Source organism: Panthera leo, chromosome C1, assembly GCF_018350215.1.
Source record: "Panthera leo isolate Ple1 chromosome C1, P.leo_Ple1_pat1.1, whole genome shotgun sequence".
NCBI lineage: Eukaryota > Metazoa > Chordata > Mammalia > Carnivora > Felidae > Panthera > Panthera leo.
The window spans coordinates 107217891-107232761 of NC_056686.1; positions in this window are offsets into that span (position 1 = coordinate 107217891).

Here is a 14871-nt window from a genome sequence, read left to right on the forward strand (position 1 = left end):
GTAGAGCCCTCACTCTAGATTTTGACCAGCTTACTCTGTGGAGATAACTGCTAGCAAATGGAGATTCCTGTTGTATCTAAGGTAGGGGAAATTCAGAATGACCTCCACATGACCCTTCCCTGATCCAGTTCCTCCAGCAAAACTCAGTGGGTACCATTGACACAGGAGGCTGCACTGGAACACCAGGGAACAGGTGTCCAGCACTAACACTGGAGCCACAGGCATGAAGATCCCCAAGCAAAGTCAACATCTTTGTGCAGCTGACATGAAGGCAGTGGTCCTCTAAAGTCCCAGGGTAAAGCTCTGGAATACAGTCTCCAGGTTTGGACAAGGGATCTCAGGCTTCTGATATTCTCATTTGTCTCCATCCCCAATGTATACTCTTGATTCATGAGTCATCCTCATGTCAGCCAGGACAATGACACCCCCCCCCCGCCCATTTCCAAATGAAGACCTGGGGGTCCAACAAGGACTAGTATTGTGCTGTGACTCTAGACTCAGTGTACAGTGCTCTTACATGTCCTCCTCTATCCCAAGTCCTCACCAACCCAAAGACTTCCAGCAAGTATTTCTCTAGTAAATCAGAACACAGTGAGTCACTAATGGAGAACCAAGGCAAATTGACCCTTCATGATTATATGGAACTTTGGAGAAACAAAACACTCTACAGAACACTGAAGCCTATTCTTCTGTAGCTATTGTCTCACCTAACAGTTAGCTCATCATATTTCCAGTCTCCCACAGACTTGGACTTCAGTACCCTAGTCCTTTCCTCTGGAAGCTGGGCCAAGGATGGCCCTGTGTCGAGCAAAACCTATGAAAATTAGGAAATCCTTGCCCATCTTTGGGTCTTTGAGCATGTAGCTAAGAAAATGGATGCTGCTGCCCCATGGCAGAGCTCTCTTATAACCTCTTCTTTTTCTCTTGTCTCTTCCCCAGTGTCTGCTCTTTCTTGAACACACCATCAATATGTGTGTGCCAGTGCACATGTAGGAATTTGGATAGTAAAATGACCCCAAATGGAGAGAAATTGGGCATGATTCCTTCCAGAAGAGTCTCTTATTTCTAAAGCACACATGATTGGCGGGATTTGAGCCATGGCCTAAAAGATAGAGTTCATCCTTCTCTTCTGGACTCTTCCCACCTCCTATGATCTGGGCCAGTCCTAGTCTCTTGATCATTTCCGTCACCCTACTGTATCATGAGAGCTTGGGTGTATAACAACAACAACAAAAAAACAGTTCTCCAGAGGATGTGATGTCAGGCTCCATTAACATTGGACAGGATGTCAGGTTGGGAGTCTTCAGCCACACCTGTATAGTAAGTATGCTGGTTTCCTTTAGACAGGCCTACAATCCCTCATAAAACAAGCCAGTTTTTGGAGCCAATGAGGAAAAATCAGCTGTGTGTCCACCATCAGATATGCAGGACATCACTCTCCCAATAGTGCATGAGTGCGCTCCCTGCATTATGAGGCATGGTAATGCAGCAGAGCCTCTGCTCAAGAAGTAGGTCTTAAGCAACCACCCCACCCCACCCCACTACCACCTACTGTTCCCAGTAGAGAAGGCATGGGTATCAAACAAGAAGGAGCACCATATCTCAGAATCAGTGTACTTCCTCACCTGCCTCTGCTGCTAGGCATACAGAGATATGTCTTTAGACAAAGATCATTCCAAAATTCCTACAGTCCTCCAATGGTAAAGTTATGCTTGGTGAAGGGTGAGATTTGGGCACCTGCAGTAGAAATCAAAGTAACATGGCACAAACAGAATACAGATGTGTTTCTTTTTCATATAAATGAACCCTGGATGTGTCTAGTCTAGAACTGATTATGGATTGCCCACCATGGGAGATCACATATTATTGATCTCCTTGCTGTAACATTTCTGTATATTTCCTTTCTTAAAATTTAAAAATCTTAGTGCATTATAGTGTGCCTAGAACATACAGAAATTTACATAAAAATGAATTGAACCAGCGGGAAAGTGGGTGATGGGCATTGAGGGCAACTGTTGGGATGAGCACTGGGTGTTGTATGGAAAACAATTTGACAATAAATTTCACATTAAAAAATAAATTTGACCTGAACAAAATTCCATTAATTATAAAATAAGTTCAGATAAATTAGAACTGGAATGTTGAGCTACACTTTTTAAAATTGATCAAGCGATTGAAATTACTTATTATTTTACCCTGACCAGCACTTTACCTACAAACCTCCTATGTTTGTATATTTCTGATTTCAATGTTAAGTACGGCACCAAAACAAAATTTGTGTGAGCTAAGTTCTCCAAGATAAAATGTCTGAATCAGGATAGAAGGGTCAAAATAGAGTTGTAAAAATAGCAAGACATCTGCTCATTATTTTCCTATTTTGTCCCCAAGTACTTATTTAATTCTCATTTAACATACAGTGCAATATTGTTTTCAGGATCAGTGATTTCTCACTTATAGAAAACACCCAAGACTCATCATAACAAGTGCCCTCCTCAATACCACGCATCTAGCCCATTCCCCACCTACCCAGAAAAAGAAATCGAATCGATTCCATTGACATTTGCCCCAACGATACTTTCTAAGATACATAGAAATCAATCTAACCAAAGAAGTATAAGATGTGTACTTTGAAAACTTATGAAGGAAATGGAAGAGGAAACAAAGAAACGGGAAAAATTTCCATGTCCATGGTTTGGAAGTAAAAACATGTTTAAAATGTCTATAATACCCAAAGCAATCTACACATTTAAGGCCAACCCTAAAATACCATCAGCATGTTTCACACAGGTAAAACATACCTAAAATTTGTATGGAATCACAAAAGACCCAGAGGCGCCAAATTAACCCTGAAAAGAAAAGGAAAGCTGGAGGTATCATTGTTGAACATATTCCAAAGAGCACTTAAGAAAAGAAAAAGAAAAAGAAAAAAATTCTAATGATTTATTGTGACTGACTCAGCCCAAGAATGCTTGTTTTTATTTTGTCTTTATGCTTATACTTCAACAGTAATATCATAAAACCAAGTGTTTGACACTAAAATATTTACAATAAATGAAGAAAATAATGAAAGCCGGATGTGCTGTCATGAAGTTTCAATGTTTCTTTATGGCATTTCCTAATCAGAAGTGTTTCAAAATATTCAAACACTCTTTTCTAGGTGATAGTAGAATTTGACAAAGTTCAGAAGCCACAAATGACAGACTGCCTTTTAAGTGAATTTAGGTATTTCTTTATTTGTGTCAGGTATCAGTTACTTGTTTGCAGATGACACAGATTTACTCAAAGCTCAACCTCTGGAAGGCTTCCCACTTTAGTCAAATATGTTATTATAATGTCCATGTAGCCGAAGACAAAAACAAAATGTGTTCCTGTGTTTAATGCAATCCAAAGACAGTTATCACACAGCAAAGCAGTCAGGTTAGATGTTAAATGGAGTAGAGAATATAAAACCCAAATTCACTTCAATGCAGGTGGTGCCAGAAAGAGCCCACTTCTCTTCAGGGGCAAGAAGAGACTGAGATCAGGGGTCAGAGTCAGGGGCAACTGGTCTGTCCTCAGTGACAAGAAATGCTAGGCAAACTCCCACTCTGGTGGTGTGCTACCACACAGCAATTCATTTTTGATGTTGGGGAAGAAAGGTTTTCTTTCTGTTACAGAGAACTCAGTGCTTGGCAGGAATGTGTTGGCCCAGATGGTCACTCCCTGCTCTCTACCCAACTCCTGGAATTCCTGAACTTCATTCTGAGACACCAAAGGTTTGTCCATGCTATGCCCATGCCTTGAAGATGTAAGGATAGAAAAAATAAACTCCATAACTAAAAGGCCAGAGCCCATTTTCACAGATTTGGATGTGAGCCAGGAGCCATACAAGAGCCCCCAAATCACCATTGTTATATTACTGAAGGAAAGGATGGGAAAATAGAGCTCTTTTGCGCACAAAGCTCCTAATTGTAGCTCAAGGATGTTCCCCTTAGATCTGGCCCATTCATGCTGGTGAGGACACAACCTTTGCCGAGGGAAAAGTGCTAGTGACTTCAAGTGAAGCTTTATACCATTTTCATGTGAGATGCAGACATTTGTCCCTCAGTGCATCCCTTCAGATTCCCTTGCTCTTTCAATAATGAGGACTTCATTAATGGACATTCACAGACATAATCTGGGGACATTTTCTGATTTTGATCATGGAGTTTTGACTAGTTCTCAGTAATGTGTGATGGCTTGGGCAACAGGAGTCCATGGAATTCTGCAAGCTCTACCTTGGCAAAAAGAGGCATAAGGCACTTGAAACTGTTCAGCAAAGCAGGTTTGCATGTGCACAGGGGCAAGTGATATTGGGAAGGATCCGATCTTTCTGAAGCAAAAGCCTAGTGTCAAATACAGGAGCTACAGGCTATAATTCCGACAGCATTCAGTAATTCTCGGGGACCCTGCACTCACACAGTGTGTTATCATATAGCAATTAACTTCTGATATCAAAAAGGAAAATTGACCTCCTGCCAGTAAGAACTCTGTGTTTGGCAGGATTCTGTTGGCACGGGACCATTGCCCTACCCTCTGTCCACCCCTTTCAAGAAAGCCTAAGCTACCTACCTACTGAAACACTAGGGTTAATGCATGTAAAGTCCATTCACGTTAGGGCACAAAAGTACTCAAAGACTAAAATATCAGAGCTGAATCTGCAGACTTGGCAGTCGCAAGATCTTGCCTCACTATGTCAACAGAAAGCAAGGGCTTGAAAGCTGGTGAGAGCTTGACACATTCCTTACCTTATTGAAGTTGGGGTGCATGCCTTTTGCCCACAGAACTCCCTGGTATAGCTAGTGGATGCACCATTTCTCTGCAGGCCACAGGTCTTTCTACCTCCTTGGACACCAAACTTGCCCAAGGAATTGTGCTGGTGACATCTATAGCTTCAATCTATTCTCATCTGAGATGAACATTAGCTCTCAGTGTATCCTTTTCAATTCTCTTACTCTTATCCTGTGTGTTCACTGGGAGACATTCAGTGCCAGAGTGTGGCAGCATTTTTCTCCAATTTTAAATGTGGAGTCATGGCAAGTTCCCATACATTTGGAATCACTTGAGGAACAGGGGCCCTTGGGGTGTCTGCCAGATATACCTTGGGAACAGGAGGTGTTGGGGACTTGAATGCGTTAAGCACAAAAGGATTGCTTGTGGGTAGGGGCAGGTGACATTGGGAGACAGTTGGCTTCACTTCTGTGGCACGTGCTGATGGAGATGTAGCCTTTAGGGCCACAGTAAGAAGTAAAAAATAAAATAAAAATCACACTGATAAGACTTCTTAACTCATAGTGAGCATACATTAAGGTTGTTTCCTACCTCTTCAACAACTAATTTCCGATATCAAGGGAGTAATATGGCCCTCCTAAAACTTGGGGCACTGAAGTCTTATGTTTGTGTAGTGACTACTACTGGGCTCTGTGCCCCTGCCATAGACTGCCTGAACTTACTGCTTTAAGAGCCTCTCTAAGGGTAGCCACATGCTCAGTCCATTTCTACAGGATGTTAATGTGAAAGAAATTACTCAAAACCCAAAAAATCAGAACCCAGTCCCACAGACTTGGGTACCAGTCCATATGGAGACTCTGCCCTCCAAATCATAGTGCTTTCACCCCCTGGCAAGAAAAGTTGCAAAGTTGGCAAGTGCCCCAAGCCCTCTTACACTGAGGTCAATTGTAGAGTTTTTATGCTACTTTAGGATTCCCAGATGTAGCTAAAATATGTTCCATTTCTCTATAGCCCACAGTTTTTCCAAAGTCATAGGACACCAAGCTTCCCTGGGGATTTGTGCCAGTCACTTCATTCACAGATCTATTCCATTATCATCTGAGACAAAGAATTTGGACCCAAATGCATCCCTTCTGACTCCCTTGCTCTTTTTCTAAAAAACTTTTCCTGTCAGGCATTGAGAGTCTGAGCCTGGAAATAATTTTCTCTGATTTTAATTGTGGAGTCCTTCCAAGTTCTGCTAAATCCAGGATTACATGGGCAACGGGATCTCTTTGGGCTCACCTGTGAGACCTATCTTGGCAACAGAAGGCAAAAAGCCTTGGAAAGGGGAATGTGTTACTGGGAGAGAGCCACATCCAGCAAGGGGAGATGGAGATCAGAGGTCAGAGTCAGAAACCATGTGACTGTTACAGAGTGCCCAGCATTCATAACGAGCTAACGCATGGTGATTACTAAGGACATATTGCCCTCAAGCTTCTGTTGGCTTGTGCGGGGTTGGTTACTCTGATCCCCTGGCCCCTGTTAAGTTCCTGCATTCTGAGAATGTTAAGGAACCAGTCTGGAACACTGGAGGAAAAACCAAGTGGCCTCGGAGATCTTGGTGGATCAGAGATTTATTTAACACAGACGTGCTCAGAGACCATTGTCTCCAAAGATCTGAGCAAGTGGGGAGGGTAATTTATAGTCATCAGCTTCCATATCTGTGGGGAATTTCTCACACATAACAAAGGAATAAGAACACAGAGGAGGGGTCTCTAAGCTAGAGACCAGAGTTAACCCCATCGGCCATCTTTGGTGTACTTTATTCACTTCAACAAGATCAAAGTTTGAACATGAGCATTGTTCTTACCCAGATGGTCAGGGCAGAGAGTGCATTCAAGGATTCTAGGACCAGAACCCAATTCCACAGACATGGCTGCCAGTCAGCATAGGGAAGCCAACATTCAGATAGATGATGAGTGCCTCTACCCACTGAATAGAAGAGGAAGACAAGAGCCCGAAGCTCTCTTGCCCCATCATGGTTTGGATGCAATGTCCTTGTGACTGGTGTTTCCTTTCATCCCTGCCCCACAGGTGTTTCCTTCTTACCCTCAGGACACCAAGTTGCCTAGGAAATGGTGCTAATGTCAAATGTCCCAGCTTCATTCAATTTTCACCCGAGGTGAAAAACTTTGGTCCTCAGTGTGTTTCTTTGGATTTATTATTATTAATTATTGCTGTTATTGTTATTAATAGTGTGAAAACCTGTATATAATATGGGCTTGGGGAAGGTAAAGTCAAGTGGCAAGTTTACAAGGAGACTTCCATATGCTAAGGACTCACAGATTAGTGGAGGCCTAACTATTGTCAAGGTAAATTTGTCTTGTTTTTCCCTCTGGCAAAACATTAACATTAAGACAGTAGGGAGATCCTGGAGAAACATTTTACTCTGAGAGCCTCAAGGATTTGTCAATGGGCAGCAGGTGACAAGGAAATTACATTTTAATATTTTTTTTATTTTTTGAGAGAGAGGGGAAGAGAGAGACAGAAAGAGGGAGAAATAGCGCGAGAGAGAATATACACTGAGAGAGGAGCAGAGAAAGGGAGACACAGAATCTGAAGCTGAATCCAGGCCCTGAGCTATCAGCACAGAGACCCTACAGGCCTAGAACACAAAAACTGTGAGATCAGGGCCTCAAAGTCTGAGGCTTGAGACTCAGCCACCCATCACCCCAGGAAATTCAGTTTTTTATGCCATTTCCTTCTTGCCTTTGTTCCTCCCATCACTATGGATGGCAGGTGATGTTGGAGCTCCAGGAAACAGAGTCTATAGGTTTCTGGAGATAACGCCTCTGCCTTTTACTTGTAATTTACTAAGATATTATAAATTGATGGAGGCTCTATAAGTTTACCCATTTGTTTTATGTTCTTTTTTTGTCCTTCTGCAGCCAGGAGCGCCTGAGGAATGTCAAACATATCTCTCCTGGGGGTGGGGAAGATAATTTTTTTGGCTCTCAGCTTTCCTTCTGCTCCCTCATGAAGAAGATGGATATTTCCCATTTACCCAGCCCATGTGTGTTTGTTCCTTCAGAAAACAGCTTGCCAGGAGATTGTGCTATTCTCTTTACTCCCAGAAGTATCCTATTCTCATCTGATGGAGATATTTGGCTTTCTATGTATCCATTCCCACCCCCTTGTTCTTCTTTTAAGTAAGTCCCCACTGTGAGGAATTCAAGGACAGACCTAAAAGCAATGTCCCTTCATTTTAATTAGGGAGCCTGACAGTTATCCTGACTCTGGCATAAGTTGGGCAAAAAGCCCCTTGGGACTTGCCTTTTAGAAATATTTTGACAAAAAAATACATAGGGTACTTGAAGCTTGCCAGAAAAAATGTTGGTGTAAAGGCAAAACCAGAGAATTGGGAGGAAGCATCCTCACTTGTGGGGAGAAGAGCAACAGAGTTAGTCATTTTCTTCTCAGTTTTATCCCATTACCTGCAGAAATGAAGGCCTTTGACCCATCATGTATCCATTGTGATCTCTTAGCTGTTTTTCTAAGGAGGTTTTGAGTCACACTGAGTTGAAACAGGGCTTGTTCTCACAGAGTGAATGTCCAGGTATTGGTAGCCAGCTCTCACTCTATTCTAGGCTATGCCAGCCTAGAGAAGTCAGTGTATGATAACCCCAAAGAAGGACTATCTACCCGTTACTGAGATTGTGGGGCTTGACACCGAGGGGAGTAGGCACAGTGATGGTTACCCAGTGTGCCTCACTCCCCTCGCTGCTTGAGGTAACTTCACATGGAAAAGAAAATTCTTCTCAGATGGGCATTTAGCTTCCAGAACCGGCCAGTGCATTGAGTGTTCAAGGCTTCTACAGAGCCAGATTTCAAACATTTCAAAACTCATTACACCAAAAACCACTGGTGACTCTCCACTGCAAGTCAGGGTAAGAAATCCACTCAGTGCCAGAAGCTTCTCATCCCTTTCTGAAATCCCAAAGGAAGAATTCTTGCAAAACTGGTTGCCACGGTAGCCAATGGAGGATTTCTTTGGCCCAGTCAAGAGGTGTTTCTCATTCCCAAGACAGCCAGCTTGCCCAAAGTGTGTGCTTGTCACTTCATTCTCAGATTTATCACATTCTCATCTGATAAGGAGCAATTTGACACTCCTTGTATCCATTTCCATAATTTTTCCCTTTTTTAAACTCGGTCTTCATTGTGAAACATTTCCCAGCCAGCTTCCAGAAGAGATCTCTTCAGCTTTTAACTGGATAGTCTTGTTGAGCTCATCTTATTCAGGTGTAGGTTGAGCAGAAGGGCCCCTTGAGACTTTCCTTTCGTAACTATGTTGACAATGGGAAATCTAAGGCATTGGAAGGTTCCCAGAACAGAACTTCTGCCCATAGGCCAAGTTCAGAGGAGCTGGGAGGGAGCTGGCCTCCCTTGTGGGACGAGAAGAACTTAAGCTGCTCATTTCATTCTCAGCTTTATGCTCTCATCTCCAGTGAAGAACATGGGCCATTGATATCTCCATTACCATCCTCTGGCACTTCTTCTACCTAGGCATTCACCGTGGGGATTCAGGCCCCCTCATTATGTGCCTTTCAGAAGTATGTAGACAATGGGAGGCATAGGGCCCTTGAAGGTGTCCAGCAGAGTGTCCATGTGTAGGCAATGCCAGGGTTTGGGAGGGAGCTTGCCTTTTGCTTGAAGGAGAAAACATGTTAGACATTTCCTTCCCAGCTTTATCCTAATCTTGTCTGTAATGTAGAAGATTGGCCTTCCTTATAGCCTTTCCCATCTATATTATTCTGTTTATTAACTAGGTCCTGGGTCACAACCAGGTAGAAATGGTCTGTCAGCCACATAACCAACATCCAGGATTTGTGATGCAATACCACTCTGGTATGTGCTATGTGAGAGCAGTCAGTTCCTTTAACCCAAAGAAGAATGACGCTCCTGTCCATGAGCACCTGTGGCTTGACTGGCCCAGGTAATCTCTGTGATGGGTAGCCAGCTTGCCTTTCTCCCTTGGCTGAATGAAATGTCTTCATCCTCGGGGCGCCTGGGTGGCGCAGTCGGTTAAGCGTCCGACTTCAGACAGGTCACGATCTCGCGATCCGTGAGTTCGAGCCCCGCGTCAGACTCGGCTGATGGCTAAGAGCCTGGAGACTGTTTCCGATTCTGCTTCTCCCTCTCTGTCCCTCCCACGTTCATGCTCTGTCTCTCTGTGTCCCAAAAATAAAAATAAAATAAATAGAAAAAAAAAAAAGAAAGCTCTTCATCCTCTAAGGCAGATGGATTAGGCATGCCCAGCAGACTGCAGGAAAATTCAGCCCACAGAAGCCTTTACAAGGAATACTGCACCAGGGCTTGGTTATAATAACCCAGAAAATAATGTGACCCTTCCCTGCTACGACTGAATCACTGACGTTTCTGTGCCCTGAGAGGTCGGGCATACAAAGGAGCCAAAGTCAGGAGCCTTCCTTCTCTTTCAGAAAGAAAAGTGTAGGCCTCATGCCAACTGAGCACCCAGGTGTAATTATTGGATATTTCCCTTTGCCTCTGCCCATGGGTGTTTCTCTCTAAAGACAAGAGTTAGCTCCTCAGGAGATTGTGCTAGGTGTGTGTATCTCAGTCTCATTCTGCTCTCCTTTGTAATGAAGCACTTTGGCCCTCTGTAGATTGATTTCCATTCTTTTGCACTTTTTTCTTCAACCCAGGGTCTCGTTGGCCTCCATTCACAGTCAGTGTTTCAGAACAATGTCCTCCACTTTAACCCGGGGTCTCTGGCTGAGTACTGATGACTCAGGCATAGGTTGGCAATGGGACCTCTTGTAACTACCCATCAGAAGTCTTTTCAGAATGAGAGGGCCAGCGCACATGAAGTTGCCAAGCAGGGTATGTATGGACGTCTGCAGGCAGTCCCAGATATTTGGGGAGGGACAAGCCTGACACATGCAGCAAGGACAAATGAGGTAGATGTACATGCCCAGGATTTTCCCATTCCCATCTGTAATGTAGAGCCTTGGCTTCCCTTGATGACATTCCCACCAACTGGCCATTTTCTAAGTCTTGGGACACATTCAGGGATGATTGGGCTTTCACTCACTTCACACAAGCAGAACACAAAGATTGGTTCTAAAATCTCAGTCGGCTCCTGTGCTCCTGAGATCAAACAATAACTTCAAATCCAAGGAAGGATGACCTTCTTGTCCCTGAGTGCTTGGTGCTCGGCCAGTAAGTGCAGTGAAGGGTCGACCTCCCTCCATCGTGTCTCACAGATGGTTCCCATAGGCACAGTATGCTTCAGGACCTGGTCAGCACAGAAAGGGCCCTTTAAAAAAGAATTGCATCAGGTCCAGGTTCCAAACACTTGACCACCATCTGGGAGCAGGAACCCTTTGCCTCTGCATCAATGGTGCATCTATTTCCAGATGGGAAGGACAGGAAACACCACCAAACCCAGTTTCCCTTCTGTTTCTGAAGTAAGAACGCAGACCTCCTGCAGAATTGCCCTCTCAGGTGTAGCCAATGGAGGTTTCCTTTGACCACAGCCCTCACGTGTTTCTTACTCCACACACACACAGTCAGCCTGCCAGGAGATAGGAGTAGGCACTGAATTCTAACTTTAGCCTATTCTCTTCTGTAAGGAAGAAATTTGGTCCTCGGGGTGCTTATTTGCATTTTATTGCTCTATTTCTCAAACTAGGATCTACCTGAGAGCGATTCAACACAAGAGCCTCAGAAGAATGCACTCTGTTTCAAGTAGCACAGTGCAGGATCCTTGGGCCTGTGTCAGGTACACAGCCCAAGTCCAAACGTTGGTGTGGAGTTCCCCATCAGTTCCTGAGCCAACTGACAGCTCTCAGTGTCAGGTATGCCAGAGAAAAGCAGGCCCTTCTGTCCCTGGGGGCTTGGGGCTTAGTCAGCTAGAGTCAATGCTGGGATGGGTAGCCAACTGGCCTCCCTCCCCTGGATGACACAGTGACTTCATCCTACAGATTACTTGGTTCATGCATGTGCACTCTGGGGCAGGCCCTGAATCATGCCCAAAGGGACTTTGAAAGTGAATATTGGACTCAGACCAGGTTCTAACCACTTGACCATCAGCCAGGAGCCCCACACAGCTACAGTTGAACCACTGCCGCCTCTGTCCTCTAATGGGGAAGGACAAGAAACAGACCCAGGTCCAGAGCGTTCCCTCCCTTGGTGAAGGAAGAATGCAGGCCCCTTGCTCACAAGGCTCCTGGGTGTAGCCTGTAAAGGGCTCCTTTCACCATAGTCCACAGGTGTTGCTTATTCCTGAGACAACCAGCTTTCTAGGAGATGGAACACGAGTCACGTCATTTTCCACATCATCCCATTCTCATTCCTAGTGAAGAACTCTGGCCCTCTGTGAATCTATTCTCACCCCTTTGCTCTATTTTCAAAGTAGTTCCTCTCTGGAGTCCATTCCATATAATCTCTGAGAGGAATATCCTTGGTGTTCAGCTGGGGATCCTAGTCCCATCCTTGTGACTGTGCGATAGGTTTGGTCACAGTGCCCCTGGCACGTTGGTGTCAAAACCATGCAGGAATTCAGAGGCCTAAGGCATTGGAAAGGCCCAGGTTAGAACATTTGCACTTAGCCTGGGCCAGAGGACTGGGAAGGGAGCTGGCCTCTTTTCGTGACTGAGGGAAAATGAGGTAACACAGCCCCTTTCCAGAGTGGTCCCATTCCTGTTGTTAATATTGAACTTTGTCCCTCCTTATGGCCACTCCCTTCCCATGGCTCTATGTCTAAATATGTCCCCATTTAGGTTTAGTAACCATGGAACTGCCACTCACCAAACCCAGGTCCAGGGATAGATATGCACACCAGCTTGTACATGTTGGAAGTGGGTCCAAAGCAAGGGATCCCAGCCCCTGTTAATGACAGCACTTGCCCTGACTCAAACTTGGATTGACCATCCTTCTGGGCCACAGAGGGGTCAGTGGGACCACAGACATCGGGGGTGGGTGCAGGTCACCACCACAAGGAGGTTTCTGGGTCAGGTGCCAAGACATGAACAGCCCTGTCCATCAAGGCAGTGGCCTAACAACCTCAGTGGCCCAGGAAAGCTATTCTGTGCTCATCGTGTGGCAACCATTCCACGGCCTCTGCAGTGCTGTTTCTCCTTCGACGTACTCAACAGTAGCAACTGTGACAGTTCTGGGTGTCAGGACTAGGTTCACAACAGCCCCAAGACCGTGGCAGAAGGCTGGGACCGGCACATAGAGTGGAACCCGTTACAGAAGCTAATGGATGTTTGCCTCCTTACCAGCTCACCTCTCCCAGACTATGTATGGAAGATTATGATGTATGGAAGTGTGACCCCCTATGAAATGGATAAGCATGATATGATGCGGTGAAGAAAGCCAGAGATAACCTATATTGAGGATGATTTGAATCAAGATGCTGGCCAGTGTGCAATACGCCTGGAAGAAATGCAGAGGGCGGCACTAGTGCAGGGTTGCCTTGTCTATTCATATATCATTAGGATTACAAGCATTTGAAACAAATACTTCTTGCCCTGGGCATCATTCAAATACTGTAAAAAATTCCCATTTTATAGTTATTCTTGTCTTTTCAAGGTGCATGAAACCCGAGAGGCTCTGAGGGTCTTCTGTGGCAAAGGAAAAACAAAACCACAGGCCTACTTGGCCAGAAATCTGAGTTCTGTGAGACTCCTGCAGAGATGAACCATCATACAGGGAAAACGATGCTGCTGAAGAGCCAGGGCCCCTTAGGCCAATCATCTGCCACAGTCACAATGACTAGACTAGAATCCCAGGTCAGGGCCCAGGATATGCCTGTAAGAGTTAAAATAGAGCAAAGGGGTGAACATGGGTAGAGGGAGGGCCAGAGTTCTGTATCAGGGATAATGAAGTAACGTGACTGGAAGAGTCTTCCACAGCTCACTGACTCAGGAAGGAGAAACACCTGTGGGCTTTGGCAAATGGTGGCATCCACAATTTCCAACTGTAGGCCTCAACAGCAAGAAGCCTGCCCAGATTCTTCCTTCAGGATCAGAGAGAAGGACCTGGCTCTGGGTATGTGTCCTGCCCTTGCCATCAGTACATAGTGGTAGCAATGATACAGCTGTAGGAGGGCTGTGCTGCCCGATGATGGAAGTGTATGGAAGCGGATCTGGTTGCAGGATTCCATCCAAAGGTACTTTCTGTGCTGAGAGGATCCTGGACCATCCTGCCCACATGAAAACCTGCTGTTCTTCAAAATGAAGGGAACTCTATTAGAGAGGGAAGGGAGGCCACGTGGATACCCTTGCTCATGCCTACACTAGCCAGCCAAACAACACCTTGAGTTCAGGGAGAGAAGGGCCAGGTTTCATCCGGGATAATAGACCCATATACCTTCAATTTCCTCAGGAGCTGACTGGGAAAGTGGCACCATTCATACAGCCATGGCTCCTGGAACTTGAGCGGAGACCAAGCTAGGAAAGCAGCCTTGGGATGTGCATGAGTACAAGCAGTGCCATGTTCTGCATCTCCAAGGGCCTGGCATCCATCAACAAAAAAGATATAGTTCTTAATCAACTCTCTAACCAGACAGGAGGCCAGCTCCATTACTAAAACCTCTGGCTTAGCCTACACATGAGCATTCTCCACCAGTCACCTACAGATGCTCTAGGCCTGGTGATGTCCACAAATTCTAAAACCCAATCGCAGGATGCATGTGGCCAAACCTATTTCACACTCGCCAGGAATGCACCAGACTCCCAGCTTAAAAGGAAAGTATATGACTCTGAGGCAAGGCTTCTGAAAAAATTCCAGAGAGACTCTTGTTTCCAAATAGAGGAAATTATTTGCTATCTCTATACAAGCCTACTAAGCAACAAGAGCTCAGGGACATGAGAATCAATTGTCCTCTCGGACATCAGACACTCAGAACCCTCCACTGGCCCAGGAACTGACTGGAAACTCCCTTACAAAGCTTGTAACTCAGCTGTGTATGGGAGAGTCACATGGTCCCAGTGTGTGAAGTGAGAAACCAAATTAGAAAATCAGCAATGCAAGAGGAATGGCTACAACGTGAGTCAAAGCTATCCATTCAAATGGGCATGAGGGAAATCCAGGTAGGAGACCTCTAATTTTCCT